The following is a 17413-nucleotide window of genomic DNA, read 5'->3' as shown; positions in this document are numbered from 1 at the left end:
ATCATAAATAAATAAATAAATAAATAAATAAATAAATAAATAAATAAATAAATAAATAATGAGGGGTGCATGTGTGGCTCAGTCACTTGAGTATCTGACTCGATCTCAGCTCAAGTTCTCAGGGTTGTGAGTTCGAGCCCCATACTGGGCTCCACACTGGGCATGGTGTCTACTGAAAAAGAAAAAAAGAGGGACGCCTGGGTGGCTCAGAGGTTGGGCATCTATCTGCCTTTGGCTCAGGGTATGATCCTGGAGCCCCAGGATGAAGTCCTGCATTGGGCTCCCTGCATGGAGCCTGCTTCTCCCTCTGCCTATGTCTCTGCCTCTCTCTCTCTCTCTCTCTCTCTCTCTCTCTCTCTCTGTTTCTCATGAATAAAGAAAATCTTTAAAAAATCATAATAATAATAATAATTCTATCAAGACCTTAGGGCTCTCCGCAAGATGCTAGTTTCAAACTGCCTTCTCTCAGCAATGGTGCTTTCTTGGCTTTTGTCTGTGGCCACTTCACAAAATGAGACCATGGTATTAATATGGCCAAGAGTCAGGCTCTTTACCCCACGGTCACAAGCTAGGTCCCCAGCCAACATAGCTCTCTCACAAACAGAAAGCAAAAAACAAGACTCCAGAGTACCCAATCAGGGGTGCATACCTGGTTCAGGGTCTTACATTCTTCAGGTCAAAACAGGGTAAGACACATCCCTTTCCCTACCCTTAGATTAGGAGCCCTTCCCTTTTCAGTTTTCCCACAGTAGCACACTTAACTCAGAAATCCTGTCTCCTTGCTTGTGTGACTGCCCTCTTAGCAGTGGAGCTCTTTGGAAACAGGGCGGAGAGCCTTTCTCTCTGTCCTGTGGCACAATAGTTAAGTGTGCTGAGTGAAGATTCTGATCAAGGCTTACAGTTTCTGCATTCTTTACTAAATACCCAGGATACACCTTAGAATAACTCCCTTTATTAAATGGCAGCAGTTTTTATGAAGGCTCTGTGTTTTTAGGTCCATTTCTCAACAACATTTACCTATACCCTTTCTGCATCCCCTCCATTCACCTTACCCCATCCCAAAAGAGGTCTAGCAATCAAGTGATTATAAGATGTTCTTTACCTTCCCCAGCTGATATCCTTTCATGATTCTGCAAAATCATTAATATACAGTTAGGCTAAATATTGTTCCTTTGTCCAAACAAATGTTCCTTTAGCAATTTCAGAAATCTCCAAGTTCTAAAAAGCATGAGAGATTGGAAAGCTTTTCCCATCATGTTCTCTTTAAAAATGCAGTCACAGGGCAGCGCAGGTGGCTCAGCAGTTTAGCGCCGCCTTTGGCCCAGGGCCTGATCCTGGAGACCTGGGATCGAGTCCCATGTCATGCTCCCTGTATGGGGCCTGCTTCTCCCTCTGCCTGTGTCTCTGCCTCTCTATCTCTCATGAATAAATAAATAAAATATTTAAACAATAAAAATTAAATAAATAAATAAAATAAAACTGCAGTCACAGGCCATAGGAAATCTCCTTGGCATGCCGATCACTACCAATAGGTAAACAAAATCAGGATCAGGCTAAACTACCATAACCATGAGCCCAAATCAGCAGCAAGAGATGCTGAGAGCCTTCCTTTTTAAAGAACCAACCCCCGCCCCACCCCCCCAGCATGGGATCCCCTGTCTGAAGGGTGATGTATTAAATGACAAAAACACTTCTTGAATCAAATTTTTTGCATATAGATATAGCTATATACTACCTCTGGTCTTATTTATGAAGAAGTTGGGTCTATCTTTTTGTACACAGATATATGGCTATACATTCAGATACATACCAGGCCAACTTCTCCATAAAGAGGGCTAGAGGTAATGAAAGAAAACAGTCTGAATCACTTCTTTCTACTCTCCCTGGTATAAACCATTATTCTGACTAAGGGAGTTCAAGCTCTTGAATCCCTTCATTAGTTGACAATTATCCTGAAAGCATGTCAAATACAGGATTTGCTCTGACCTCTCTGATGTTATGTTGCTTAAAACTAGAAAATAAAAGATTAAATTATTTCCTTTTCTGTTTTCACTATTAATAAGGAATTGCTAAAATAAACAGTGGAAAATAACCACTGTGAGATAACCAGTATCTCATATGATGAAAGCGTTTATATATTGACATACTAAGAAATACCTACTTAAAGAGTCAAAACCTAGTGGAAAACAGAACACCAAAGGCCAACCTTCAAACTGGGGCTTCCCTTCACTGACATGTGGATGATAGATTACAAAATGGGACTCCTAAGGGGGCTCTGATCACTTAGGACAATTAATATTAGACCCTACTGAACACTAAGGAGTTTGACATGAAGAAATCTGACAATACAGACCTAGAGAGAAAGATCAGATACGCCTTCACTAGTTAACTTCTGACATTTCTAGGCAAAAGAATTTCTTAATGATACTTAATATTTTTGTTAGAAAAGTAACATACACTAATAATGCACAAACTCCAAATAATTTTTAAGGTAACAGCATTTCTGTATCACTCAGTGGCATATATATTTTGCTTTGGGTATTTGATTTCACTGCCTACCCTCTTTCATCCTTACCCACCCCGCCTCCCGTTTTCTTCCTTCAAAACAGGATAGGTGGATATTTTGTGTGTTACAGCTTTGCTGACATATGAGAGACATTTAATAAATGAGTTTCCTCTCTTCCTTTTAATTTTATCTACTTTTTTTTTTTTTAATGTATATAGTTACTTTTAAGTGGTTTGTGTTTCAGAATAGATTGTGAGGACTTTCAGGGTAGGGTGTATATTTCTTTGTTTCCCCATTTCCAAACCTCTTTTGTCCCTGAACCGAAGGCAGATGTTCAATCACTGAGCCATCCAGGCATCCCTGGTTAAGAGTTTAATATTCAGAATATATAAGAACCCCTAAAAAGAAATCAACAACAAAAAGACAACAATACAATCTAATAATGAGCAAAGGATTTGAATACATAGTTCTCCAAAAAAGGTAACACCTTAGTCATGATGGAAAAACAAATCAAAAACACAGTGAGATATTATTTCACACCTATTAGAATGGCTATAATTTTAAAAATAAAATAATGGAAAATAGCAAATGTTCACAAAGATATAGAGAAACTGAAACCCTTGTATATTGCCACTGGGGATGCAAACGGTACAGCCACTCTGGGAAAGTTCGAGTCCTCAAAAAGCCAAACAAAGAAATACCACACAACCAGTCTTTCTAGTCCTTTGGTATATACCCAAAAGAACTGAGAAGAGATTCAAACAGAAGTTTTTAAACCAATATACATTGCAGCATTATTCACAATAGTCAAAAAGTGGAAATAACCCAAGCTCTAGCAATAGATTGAGATAAACAAAATGTAATATATACATACAATGGAGTATTATTCACTAATTAAAAGATTAACATTCTGATACATCCTGTGACATGAATGAATCTTGAACACATTATGGAAAATGAATAAATCATAGAAGGGCAGATATTATATGATTCCAGTTACGTGAAATATCTAGAAAAGGCAAATTTGTAGTGACTGAAATAGATTATAAATTACCAGGGACTGAGGGAGAGGGAGGAAGGGGATTTATGGCTTAACGGTTATTGGGTTTCTGTTTGGAGTAATGGAAAAGATTTGGAAGCTGACTCTAATGATGGTTGCACAACAGTGTGAATGTAATTAATGCCACTGACTGATAGTCTTAAAAATGGCTAAAATGGCCTATTTCATGTTATATATGGTCTAATCACAATAAAAAATAAATTAAAAAGAAAAAAAGGTTACATTATGTCTGTAGTGATCAGGATTGTCCAAGGATAAATTTCAAATCAGGGACTCAAATCTAAAAGAGACTGTAGGTCATCTTATCTATAACCTTCATGGAAACCCTAGTGGGAAGCTTATGTCCTATATCCTTCCTGACTAGTAAGGAGGCATCTCTAGATGCCACCAGATGCTGAGAGCAGACTTTCTCCCAAGACAGCCCACTGACCTTTAATGAATGAGGAATAACCTGTGCTGGAAAAACAGAAATAAATGGAAAGGAAGCTAAAGAAACTGGGAGCCAAACTCTGCCACTTTGCAGCTGTTTGTGCACAAATAATTCAACTTTTCAAAACCTCAGCTTCTTCTCATTAGAAAATGAAAATCTCATCTGCCTTTAAGTGTTGCTCTCAGAATTGGCAAAAGCATACCTAGAAAAGGTTGGGTGTTCAATCCGTGGAGGTCATTGACATTATGACACTGGGTTTACCTACCTACTACCCCTGAGCCAACCAAAGGCTGAGCAGGACATGGTTTGGGTCTGGAGAGCTCTATGACTTACCAGAACTAAAATAAAATAAAGCAATCAGCACCATGAGCAGACTTGAGACAAGGAGATGTTTTAATGCAGTTCAACTACTCTTAGAAAGACTGGTTTATTGTTCCTAGAATGAACCAGACTACTCTACATTAGGAAAGGCACTGCTACACAATCATTCCCTCTATACAACAGGCCTCTGTTAGTATGTCTGAGCAACCGTTCATAACAGTCTGCCTCTACCCACAGGAAAGACACACTTCTGGAAAGAAACCGAGCAGAAAATGAGCTTGAAGATAGTCCTGAGGCAGCTCACAAACTTTGTTGCTTCAGAATCACTTGGGAAATCTCTTTAAAAAGCAGATGCCTCACCCCCATCACCAGATATTCTGATTACTAAATATTTAGGCAGGGCCCTGGAGTACAAAAAAAACATTTGAAGGTAGAAGATGAAAATGTAATTAAGATTACATTCTGATGTTGACAAACTATTCTGTTCCACAAAGCAAAGGCTGCATTTTCCTCCACATCTGGAAATGCAAGCACTTTAGCAATGCAGGGCAGGAGTGAAAACCAAGGAAGTAAGATTATCTGCATATAATGCCCAATATAAATTGCATACAGTTGGTTCATATAAAAGTCCATCATTACTGCTTATTCTGTCTTAAAATAAATGAAAAATAAAAATAACATACCATTCTACATCTTTCAGAGTAACAAGAAATACACTTAAAATAAATTACCTGAAGTTGGTAAAATTCCTGTGGAACTATTACATTCTTAGGGTCTGGGAAAATTATGAACGGTTACAACTTTTTGGTCAGCAATCAGGCAATGTGTATCAAAAGTCACCCAATACTCACTTCAAATTTATCCTAAAGAAACAACACAAGAGAAGCAAACTATATGCAAAAAGATAGTCACGGTTGTAATATATGTAATTTAAAAGAGGGTGAGGGGGGTACCCGGGTGGCTCAGTGATTGAGCAACTGCCTTTGACTCAGGTCATGATCCTGGGGTCCTGGGATCAAGTCTCACAATGGGCTCCCAGCGGGGAGCCTGCTTCTCCTTCTGCCTATGTCTCTCTGCCTCTCTCTCTGTGTCTCTCATGAATAAATAAATAAAATCTTTAAAAAGCAGGAAGGTGGGGGCCTCCTGTCTGGCTCAGTCAGAAGAGCATGAGACTCTCGATCTTACGGTCATAAGTTCAAGCCCCACTGAGTGTAGAGATTACTCAAATAAGTAAACTTAAAAAAAAAAAAAAGGATACTTACATATCAAGGATCCCAGTTTTCCAAAATTTGCCATATAAATTCAAATATGACAAAGCTACTAAAAAATCTAAATGACGCATATGTCATCACATGGGAAGTAATCGCAAAACATGCAAGACCTAGTATTACTTACTAAAAAGTACATACGGGGCAGCCTGTGTGGCTCAGCGGTATAGTGCCGCCTTCAGCCCAAGGTGTGACCCTGGAGACCCAGGCTTCCGCTTGGAGTCTGCTTCTTCCTCTGCCTGTATCTCTTGCCTCTCTCTCTCTCTCTGTATGTGTCTCTCGTGAATAAATAAAATCTTTAAAAAAAATTTTTTTAAATTAAAAAATAAAATAAAAAGTACATACGGACAGCTTCAAAGGATGATACATTGAGAAATAATAACTTCTGTTAGGATGGTTTGATGTGGCTTTACCCCCTCTGGTCTCTCAAGTTACTGTGCTATTGCCATGTAATTGTAATAAGATTATATATAAATTTAAAGGATTTTGCTTGGAATGTTAACCTGGAAAACACTTATAGAAACAAGCAGAAAATGGATTCAACCATACTGAACAAACATAAACTCACCCAAATATTCCATGGTAACAAGACAGTCCCAAGGCCAGTTTTGGATTCTTTTCACAAAAAGATCCATCTTCCCAGATACATATAACTATTAAACCTTGAATTTACATTTTTTTGTAAAAGTATGAACACACTAAAAGATAGGAGGAAATCTGGTGTGGCAGCTATTCATATGGCAAAAAGATCAGGTTTCATGAACCGTAACTTCAATAATACAACAAAATTATGTAGCTAAGAACCACTGACAGGAAAAGAACATTTAAGTTGAAAAATAGAAGGTCCCACTCTCGTCCTAGCTCTGAAACTGGGATTTAACTTGCAGGTCTTAGTTTCTCATTTGTAAATTGATAGGATAATGATGTTATCTAATCTATCTACCTCTCAGGACTTTGAAAGGAAGCAAGGAAGATTATGAATGTAAAAGTACTTTGAAAATCGAGGGTTTTATCCCCCTTAAATCTGGCTACTAATGTCAATAGCCAAACTGTGGAAGGAGCCTCGGTGTCCATCAACATGAATGGATAAAGATGTGGTCTACATATACAATGGAATATTCCTCAGCCATTACCCACAAACGACAAATACCCACCATTTGCTTCGACGTGGATGGAACCGGAGAGTATTATGCTGTGTGAAGTAAGTCCATTGGAGAAGGACAAACATTATACGGTCTCATTCATTTGGGGAATATAAAAAATAACGAAAGAGAATAAAGGAGAAAGGAGAGAAAATGAGTGGGAAATATCAGTGAGGGTGACAGAACATGAGAGACTCCTAACTCTGGGAAACGAACAAGGGGTAGTGGAAAGGGAGGTGGGTGAGGAGATGGGGTGACTGGGTGACAGGCACTGAAGGGGGCACTTGTCGGGATGAGCACTGGGTGTTATGCTATATGTTGGCAAACTGAACTCCAATTTAAAAAATACCAAAAAATAAGTAAATAAATCTGGCTATTATGTATTATTATGAAGACACAAACCTGTAGCTACCAAAAATGAGAACAACTGTTTAGAAGGATACATTTTCAAACTGATAAGTGGGTATGCCTCCCAGGGCCCTGAGATCTGGGGCTAAGCCCTTCCCTTTACCTGCATTATTTGAATCCTTCAGGAGAATCTATTCATCTATTACTTGGTAATTTTTTTAATTTGTAAAAAGCAAATACAATCACTAACAAAATCAACATAGAGTGCAGGGTTCTCGGACTTTAGAGTTTTTGTTTGTTTGTTTGTTTGTTTGTTTTTAAGAATCACCTGGGGATTGTTAAAACTGTGGCTATCCCAGTCTCACAGACTTAAGTGACCAAAATCTCTATATGGACTGGAATAAATAAATTCAGACCATTTGGATTTTAAAAAGCTCCTCGGGGTGCCTGGGTGACTCAGATAATTAAGTGTTTGCCTTCAGTTCGAGAGTTGTGATCCCAGGGTCTGGGTTGGGGAGCCCCACATCCAGCTCCTTGCTCAGCGGAGAGCCCACTTCTAATCTCCCTCTGCTTGTGCGCTCTATCAAATAAATAAAATCTCAAAAAAAAAAAAAAAAAGAGCCTCAAGTGATTCAGGTGAGTTGATTATTGCTTCTTATGCTACATTTTAATTAATACTAACTCTGACCACAAATACATAGTAGGAATCCCATGTACACCTACTTACTACATATGCCAGTGATGACTCTCAACCCCTTGACATGTATTATCTCATTTAATCCTTACAACCCTGTAAGTAGGTACTACTGTTAACAATGCCCTCTCCTCACCCTTGTTTTATAGATGAAATTATTAAAATAAAAAGAGAGGACTTAACAGGCCCATGGCACAAAGTCTCAGTGCTAGTAAGTGGCAGAGCCAGAACATACAACAAAGTTTGAAAACACTTGATACAGTTTCTTAACCTAAGACAACAGCTGTATACTCTTGTCAGGTCACAGAAATTACTGTTTCATTTCAGATATTGCATTTAAAAAAAAAACACTAACAGGGATCCCTGGGTGGCGCAGCGGTTTGGCGCCTGCCTTTGGCCCAGGGCGCGATCCTGGAGACCCGGGATCGAATCCCATATCAGGCTCCCGGTGCATGGAGCCTGCTTCTCCCTCTGCCTGTGTCTTTGCCTCTCTCTCTCTGTGACTATCATAAGTAAATAAATAAAAATAAAATAAAATAAAATAAAAATAAAAATAAAAAAACACTAACAAAAGAGAGTTGCCTGAAGAAAGCAGCAGAGGGAAATCTGATTAAACCGCAAGGGGACAGGGCACCTGGCTGGCTCCATCGGTAGAGCATGGGACTCTTGATCTAGAGGTTATAAATTCAAGCCCCATGGTGGGTGTAGGGATTACTTTAAAAAAATAAAATCTCAGGGTTCCTGAGTCACACAGTCGGTTAAGTATCAAATTCTTGGTGTCATCTCAGGTGCTGATATCAGCACAGAGCTGGCTTGTGATTCTCTCTCCCTCTCCTCCTCTCCCCCTCCATGCATGCAAGTCTGTGCTCCCGAGCTCTCTCTCTCTCAAATAAATACATACATCTTTTAAAGTAAAATCTTTAAAAAAAAAAAAAAAATGAGGGGACAAAGGATCTAGGGCTGTTTACATATTTCCAGCATAACTGGCATCACTTTGTAACATGTAATCCCCCTATTAGACTGTGAGCCCTTCAAGTATGAGGACCATGCAGTTTTTTCAACTGTACCTTTATGGTACCTGGTTTAATAAATTAATTCATCAATAAATGAATCTACAGAAGGCTTGATGACTGTCCTACGAAATGAAAGGCTATTATGTGAAGAAACAGACTTAATTCATGTTGCCTCAGCAAGTACAACCAAGAATAGGTAACGGGAGCAGCAGATTTTGGTACAGTCCAAACTAGCTTTCCAGTAACCAAGACCTGTATAATAACAGAAAAGTACCTCTGCAACTTGAGGCTGATAATCAGAATAGAGTAGACAAAAGGTAGGAGAGTGGTCCATGGAGCCCTAAGAGGTCTTCCAAAGCTCAAATTCTTCTATTCTAATTTATGATACTTTTGCTCAATCTTTCACATTTCGTACATTTACTGTGACTAGTTACACAAATCCTGGTAGTAAGTACAGAAGATACCACAGTGTTGTATAAACTCCCAGTGTCCTCAAGGATTCTAGAGGAGAATAAAAGCACAGGCATCAACCTTTCAGGGAGGGAGATAATGGATACAACAGTAATCAACAAGGAATGAGTTTTCCAGGCATGAATCAAAAGGGAAGTCAACACAGGCATTAGGAAAGAAAGCCATCAGGGGGCCTGGGTGGCTCAGTGGTTGAGCATCTGCCTTCAGCTCAGGTCTTGATCCCAGGTCCTGAGATCAAGTCCTACACTGGTTCCCCACAGGAAGCCTGCTTCTCCCTCTGCCTATGTCTCTGCCTCTCTCTGTGTCTCTCATGAATAAATAAAAATCTTAAAAAAAAAAAAAAAAAAAGGAAAAATGCACCATCATTTGAATACCCTGGAGCCATATTTTTAGAGATGCATGGGGGTAGGTAGATTGGGACTGCCATAACAATCTCTGGGGAAAAAGCAGGCAGTAATGGTCTGAGCATAAAGGAGGCAGGAAACCCTAGGGTGATGAAGACCCACCAGAAATAAAGACTAAACTCTGGCTTAAAAAGAGAAGAACTTTGGAGGTCATTTAGTCAAACAGGTTGCCCTGCTTGCACTGGATAAAGAAAGGTTTGTTTACTTTCTTAAATTACATTTTACAAACCAAATATTCTATCATCAATGACTTGTCCTCTGCTTAGTTTTGAGTTTTTTGTTTTGTTTTTTTTTTAACTGATAGATCCTTCTCTTATTTTCTAGGAAACCTTTTAGATGATTGTTTTTCCCGCAGTTATCAAAACTGGCAGTTTTAATACTCTTAGTCTAATATTATAATTTCTCAAATGGCTGTAATATTTACTAAGAATACTAAATTAAAAGTCTTGTCGTCTAAAATCTTATGATTTTGTAAATAGAAGATTGTTAAGAAGAAATGGAATCTCAAAAATAAATTTAAGTCCCAGATCCCTCACTCAACTTATAAATTGTGGGACTGAGCCCACCTAAGAAAACAGAATTAACAAACTGCTGAAGCAAAAAAAAATCTAAATCCAAAACCAATGAACATTAACACACATGAACAATAAACTTAATGTTCTTTGGCCAATCATTTCTCAACATCCCTGTCAAACTATTTTAAGGATCTGAAATCTTGCTCTATAAAAAGTAAGTTCCCATCATCGGAACTACACTTAAGAGATTCTATCGGAGTGGTTACTGAAGCGTAAACACCAAGCTTCAGTTTTTTTCTTTCCTTTCAGTATAAAAAAAATGCTTACCTCATTTAGATAAAGTTGAGTCTCTGGCCCAAATCCTGACATACCAGGAGATCTAGGTTTTCACTTCTAACCCTAATTTAAGGTGTAAGGTTAGCGTAGGCCTTTTTCCATATTTACCACTTAGATCGTAACATGGGGATATAATATTTGACAGCTCCACCACTGCTGGTCACTTCAAAAGATTTCTCAGTTTGGTTAACCTCTCAGTAGGGAGGACATAAAGCTAGGGCTGAAAACACGGCAAAAATTAGAACTTTAAAAGCAAAAATAGTGCTGCTGCACGCATGTTAGCTAACAAGCCAGGAATTATAGAAACAGATTTGAGTAACAATTACTAAGAAAGGTGCAGTTACATGATTTCACAAAAATGAATAAGAAAACAACTCACAAAAATTTAAATCTTTCTTAGCAAATGGAGAAGATAAATAATATGCACTAATTCTGGGACATTGTGGTTTTTGTTTTTATCAATAATGTCTCTGCATCAATGTTACTATTCTCCCACTCCCTTTATGAGCAAAAGGAGCCCACTGTCCAGGATCCCTCATGCCAAGGGCTCAGTGAGTGTCACAAATAATAACAGTAATAAAAGCAACAATCTCCAAAGCTAGAATTTATGCGGGACTGTGGCACCAGAACAGGGGACAAGGCACATGGCAGCATGCAACTATTTCTCGCTTCTGACTCTTCTGCATCACCGCCTCCCAAAGGACTGGAGAACCCAAAAGCTCTCGCTGCCACATCTACAAATCAAAGTCTCCCGATTAAAGAACTCACAGGTTCCATGAACGGTCAGGATCTAACGAACGAACCCCCACCACAAGAGAGAAATTCATCCGGATGCAACAAAACATGCTTCAAAAGGCTCCGCCTAAGTTTTTGTTGTTGTTGTTGTTTTTAATCTTAGGAATCAACACAACTATCTTAATGACATTATGTAATAAGTTAAGACTCTGGAAAACCCCATACTCATCCGAGCGGCTCGGAACAGGGAAAGCAAAATTCGATTAGCTCCATTGTACCCGACCCGGCTAACGTGCAAGACCACACACTCGTCCCCGTCAGAGCGGCTCTGCCGATACCGAAGAACAACAAAGGCAAGTTGAGGAGGCTGCAGAAGGCTTAACTCAGCACTCGTCGGGGTCCCCGTCCCCGCTCGGGGAGGCAGCTCTGCGCGGGCCCGGGGGCCGAGGGACCCTGCGCATCCCGCCAGCCCCGGCCCCGGCCCGGCCCGGCTCGGCTCGGCTCGGCCCGGCTCGGCGCCGCTCGCGCAGCTTTTGTCTGGCCCGGCTGCGCGCCCCGGCCGCCCGCTCCCCGGCACCCCTTCCCTCCGGAGCCTTCTCCACACCCATCACTCGCCGAGGACTGGCGGTGCGCTTCTCCCTCGCCCCCTCCCCTCGAAATCCCGGGCTCTGTTCAGACGCGGCCGGCCGCTCGGCTGGCTCCTTCCACGGCGCGCGGAGGACCCGGGTCAGGAAGGGGCCCAGGGTGGGGTCCGCGCGAGGACGGGGGACGGGGGACGGGGACCGGGGCACACAAAGCCGCGCCGACCCCGCGGCCACCCCCTCCGCCCCCTGCGGAGCAGCCTGGGGTCGGCGAGCGACCCGCAGGCCGGATCAACAACCCTCCCACCGCGCTCCCCGCCCGGCCCCCACCCGAGGGCCGCCCCCTCCCCCCAAAGTGCCCCCGAGAGCCGATGACAGCGCCGGACCTCGCCCCCACCAGACCCGGCGCCCCCGCCGCAGGCGATGGCGCAGGGGCCTCGGAGGGCTCGGGCCAAAGACCCTCGCCCTAACCCGGTACTTACCGCCGTATTATTCGCTACTGTTGCCGCTGCAGACCAGACAGCCGCCGCCTTCTCCTCCACCCCAATGAGGTTAAGCGCCTGGTGCGGGGATTAAAAAAAAAAAAAAAAAAAAAAAAAAAAAAAAAGAAGCCGAGAGCGCCTGCGCAGTGCGGTCTCCCTTTTACCGCCACCAACCCGGCTGGACCATAGAGAGCGCAAACCAAGACCAGAGAGGCGGCTGCTCTCTATGGTGACGCTCCGCGCAGGCGCAGGCGCAGGCGCAGGCGCGGGCCCGGCCGCCCTGGGCTTCGGGAGCTGCAAAGCCCGGGAGCTCTTTCCCCCTCCGAGAACGTTAATTGACCCCGGTAGGGACCCGTAGGGTAAAGGTTCTTTAAGGGAAGTGTGAGCCGGGGGCCTCTGGGGCCTCTGGGAAGTTGCGGCAAAATTCAGGCTAGGCCACGAGGCTCGGATGTGAGAGCCGCGGAGACAGAGAACCACAAAGCAGGAGCGCAAAGAATAGAGTTGAGAGGGAGTCGGGAAAGCCCGGATAAAAGCCGTCCGGCCGGGACTTCCTGCGGTCGGGGTCTAATGCCTGCCGGAAACGGACTTCCCCTTCTGGGTTACGCGCGTCCCGCCCCCACCACGGGGCGACCGAGATGAAGGGAATTGTGCCCTGCGGCTTTCCGTACCGCGGCTGGCGTCCGTCCCCGCTTCCCTGCTCCGCCGGGCGCCGGCGCCTGAGCCGGAAGCACAACTCGGAACGGTGCGCGGCGCTCCCGGGAGCGGAGCCGTCGGCGCGGAGGCCTCGGAGGCTCCCCGGGAGGCCGGCCGCAGCCCCTCTTCGCGGAGCGCCCCCGCAAGTAACGCTCGTTCTGTCTTCCCTCTCGCATTACTTTCGATGACACGTGAGAGCGTGTTTCGGAGGGTAGAAAAGTGTGCGAGTAATGGGGCCGCCTTTGAGGACCCGACGGACCCGCACTTTTGCCGTGTCAAGCCCCTGTGTTCGCAGGTAATTCGACACTGAGAGTTTGTGCCTGGAATTACACGCTGCGTCGACGAAATTCGTCTCCGGGAGTGAGTCGCCCTCCCTCACGCTCGATGCCCCGCGCACTGAGTTTTCCCGGGCAGCTCGTGAACGCCGAGCTCCGCGGTGGCGGAGGGTGTTCGCGTGAGGAGAGGCGCGAGAACGGCGAGGTGACGCCCCTGCTGCGCGGGGCTCCGCGGCTGTGCTCGCTGAGGCCCCCGGTCTGAAGGCGTAGGCGGGGCGTGGGTCTAGGCGAGGCCACCGGCTTGGGCGGAAGCGCCGACAACCTGAAAATGAAGAGTGAGGATGAAAGCATCCCGGAGGAGAAGCTCCTTAGGACCGAGGCTGGGGGGGGGGGGGGGGGGGAGGATACGGGGGCAGCGTAGAAAGGAAGGTCTGAAAAACAGGATGGGAATTTTTTTTTTTTTTTTTTTTTACTTAATATGGTAACATACACATAACACAATTGACGGTTTTAACCACTCGTAACTGCATAGGTCAGTAGAGTTAAGCGCAGGGACATTGCTGTGCAGCCGTCTCTGGAACGCTTCATCTTCTAAAGCTGCAGTTCTGGACCTGTTAACTCATTCCCCACTACCCCCAAGCCCTGGCAACCACCATTCTGCTTATGTTTCTGAACTTGACAACTCGGGTACCTCCTATAAGGGGGATCATAACAGCGTCTGTCTCTGTGACTGGCGAATCTCACTCAGCATAAGGTCCTGGAGATTCTTCAATGTCACATGTGTCAGAATTGTCTTCCTTTTTAAGGCTGAATTATATTCCATTGCGTTTATATACTGGGATAGATAGTTGGGTTACTTACATCTTTTTTTTTTTAATAGGTTTTATTTATTTATTCATGAGAGACACAGAGAGAGGCAGAGGGAGAAGCAGGCTCCATGCAGGGAGCCCGATGTGGGACTCGATCCCGGGTCCCCAGGATCACGCCCTGGGCTGAAGGCGGCGCTAAACCGCTGAGCCACCCGGGCTGCCCACTTACACCTTTTAACTGTGGTGAATAATGCTACTGTGAACATGGGTGTACAAACATCCCTGGGACTGCTTTCAATAGAATGAGGAGGACTTAGAAGACATGTAGAGGGACACCCGGGTGGCTCAGCTGTTGAGCGTCTGCCTTCGGCCCAGGGCTGATCCTGGAATCCGGGATCGAGTCCCCCATCAGGCTCCCCTCATGGAGCCTGCTTCTCCCTCTGCCTGTGTCTCTGCCTCTTTCTCTCTCTCTCTCTGTGTCTCTCATGAATAAATAAGTAAAATCTTAAAATTAAAAAAAAAAAGGAAAAGAAAAGAAAACTAGTAGAGAAAGCTATACTTTTCAAGTCCTGGACTGGGGATAATAATATGGTAAAAGAACTGTTTTAGGAAGTGACCTGGCACTGGAAGCCCAATACGTATTTATACAGAGTATTTATCGAGGCTTTAAGATGTCCTAGGCATTGTACTACTGCTTTATGTAAAGTACTGATATGTCATTGAATCCATCAAAATAAACATGAGCCAATTATTATTCACATTTACCAGTGAGAAAAATCAAGGTTCTGGGTTACAGATGGGCTACAGGAGACTCACCAAGCACACATACAGATAAATCATTAGGAAACAAAATTCCCATGGGAGCCAGACACCCATGGGCCCTGACTACTTACCAATTGAAGGATAAAGATTTTGAAAGAAAACAATTTAAATGTTCAGAGTGAGTCTTCACAAGAGAAAGAACTGGCTGACATCAAGCGCTTTCACAGTCAAATTACTGGTCTTATAACGGCTTAACACAGCAAAATGGCATGATCTGCAGGTCCCTAAAAGGACTCTGTGGTTTCATTCGAGGTATGTTCATTACCTTTAAAAAATCTAAAATGCAGACAGCCAGGGTGGCCCAGCGGTTTAGTGCCGCCTTCAGCCCAGGGCCTGATCCTAAAGACCCGGGATCGAGTCCTATGTCTGGCTCCCTGCATGGAGCCTGCTTCTCCCTCTGCCCGTGTCTCTGCCCCTCTCTCTCTCTCTCTCTCTCTCTCTCTCTCTCAGTCTCATGAATAAATAAACACAGTCTTCTTTAAAAAAATCTAAAATGCCAAGTAAGTGTATCTTTGTATGTACTAGAGAAAGTAATAAGACACATTTCCTATTCAACATTTCATCTTCATTTTACATTCTCAAAAACCCTATAGGACCATTCAAAACAATGATACATTTGGCAGGGGAGGAAACAAATGGCCAGAAAGGAAAAATGATTAGCGCAATGTCACATGACTTACTGGTACCAAGACCCTAATTGAAATCTGAACCTGTAGAATTCCCACTCTCTGCTTTGGTCTCCCTTACAAAGATAGATACCATAGTCTTGAGTGGACAGTGTTTCTATTCAATCAGTCTCATCTTCCTCAGGGATACATGCCCAAACTCTTATGAAGCTAGCACCAATTAACCAGTAAAGCAGAGAATATAAGTACATTTTAAGTAGCATTCATACACTTAGATATATTGTGTACAAACTGTGTGCCAAACACTTAGCAAAGCAGATACCCATATTCTCATAGGAGATAGAAAATAAAATTGTAAATATAAACTATGTCAGGTAGGATAAGTATTTATGGGGAAAAAATGAAACAGTAAAGGAGAAAGAAGTGCTGAGGATAGGGAAAGAGGTTTCTTTTTAAATAGGACTGGTGGCAGGGAGGGCCCACTGAGAAAGTACAGATCCGGAGGAGTTGAAGAAGGGAGAAATGTCCATCTTGGGAGAAGAGCCATCCAGGTAGAAAAAACGGCAAGTGCAGAAATCATTCTGAGGGAGGAGGATGTCTACTATATTCTAAGCACAGAAAGAAGGCCAGAATGACAGAGGCAGAGTGTGGCAGGGGAAAAGTAGGAAATGAGGTCAGAGGTAACAGGATGCCAAATTGTGTAGGGATTTACAGGGCATTGTAAGAATTTTGGTTTTTACTGAGAGGGGAAGCCATTGGAAGATTTTGAGCAGAGAAGTAAAGTGACTTTATTTTTAAAGAACTACTTTAGCTTCTGTTTTGAGAATAGACTGTTTAGGGAGTAAGGGACTTTTGAGAATAGATTGTAGGGAAGTAAGAGGGACCGTTTAGGAAGCTCTTGCAATTCTGCAAGTGAGACAGTGGTGGCTAGGGAAAAGTGCAAGCAGTGGAATGGTGAGGTGTCTGGATATATTCAGACAGGATGGTACACGGGGTTTAATAAATTGATTGACATAGGATGTAAGCAAAAGGGTAGTTAAGGGGATTCCCAATATTTTTGACTGAACAGTTTAAAGAATGGAGTTGCCATTTTTTGAATGGCAGAATCCGGAAGGAGCAGATTGGGAATGGGAAGCAATAAATTCAGCTATGGAGATGTTAAGTTTGAAATACCTATTAAAGGTCACCCGGGTGGCTGAGTCTGTTAAGTGTCCAACTCTTGAGCTTAGCTCAGGCCTTAATCTCAGGGCCATCAGTTCAAACCCAATGTTGGGCTCCATGCTGGATATGGAGTCTATTTTAAAACCAACATTGAAAAATAAAATAAAATAAAATAAAACCAACATTGAAATGACTATTAGCACATAGAAATACCAAGACAGTTAGATATTTGGAATCTGGAGTTCAGAAGAAAGGTCTAGGATGGATATGTAAATTTGGGAGACACAAGCACAAAAGAGTATTAAAAGCCATGAGATCATCTAGATAGTAAGTGTAGACAAAAATTTGACAAATTTATTTTTTTTTTAATTAATAAATTTTTATTTAAGATATTTGACAAAGTTAATAAAATTTTTATTTAAGATATTTGACATGTGATTCCTTCTGCCACCAATCACCATAGTTCCACCAAAGCCAGAGTGAAAAAATTTGACAAATTTAAATAAAGACTGAGCCCTGGAGCACTCTAGCCTGTAAAGACTGAGATGATAATGAAACCAGTAAAGGAGACAGAAAGGTCATCCACTGAAATAAAGGGAAACCAGGAAGAGCAACCAAGTCAATTGCTAATGGGCTTTAATTGACTATTGCCATAACATTGGGGTGGTGAGGATGGAAGCCTGATTGGAATGGGTTCAAAAGAGAGTGGTAGGAACAGAAT

General features: G+C 42.8%; 1 protein-coding gene and 1 long non-coding RNA gene across 18 annotated transcripts in view; one reads left to right on the top strand and one right to left on the bottom strand.

The window, feature by feature from the left end:
* CLASP1 (cytoplasmic linker associated protein 1) overlaps positions 1-12424 on the bottom strand; it is a 267247-nt gene extending 254823 nt beyond the window's left edge. For all 17 annotated transcript variants that reach the window (XM_038564898.1, XM_038564899.1, XM_038564902.1 and 14 more), the window contains exon 1: positions 12307-12424. The gene's annotated coding sequence lies outside the window, so the exon portion shown is untranslated. The remainder of the gene's footprint in view (positions 1-12306) is intronic.
* Positions 12425-12568: 144 nt separating this feature from the next.
* The window catches only part of LOC106560033, a 44828-nt gene continuing 39983 nt past the window's right edge, over positions 12569-17413 (top strand). Inside the window, exon 1 of the long non-coding RNA XR_005374068.1 lies at positions 12569-13294. This is a non-coding gene — a long non-coding RNA (uncharacterized LOC106560033). The remainder of the gene's footprint in view (positions 13295-17413) is intronic.

The sequence above is a fragment of the Canis lupus genome, chromosome 19 (genome assembly GCF_011100685.1).
Source record: "Canis lupus familiaris isolate Mischka breed German Shepherd chromosome 19, alternate assembly UU_Cfam_GSD_1.0, whole genome shotgun sequence".
Classification (NCBI taxonomy): Eukaryota; Metazoa; Chordata; class Mammalia; order Carnivora; family Canidae; genus Canis; species Canis lupus.
Note: the sequence above shows the minus strand (reverse complement) of the source record. Positions and strands in the feature narration are given on the sequence as shown.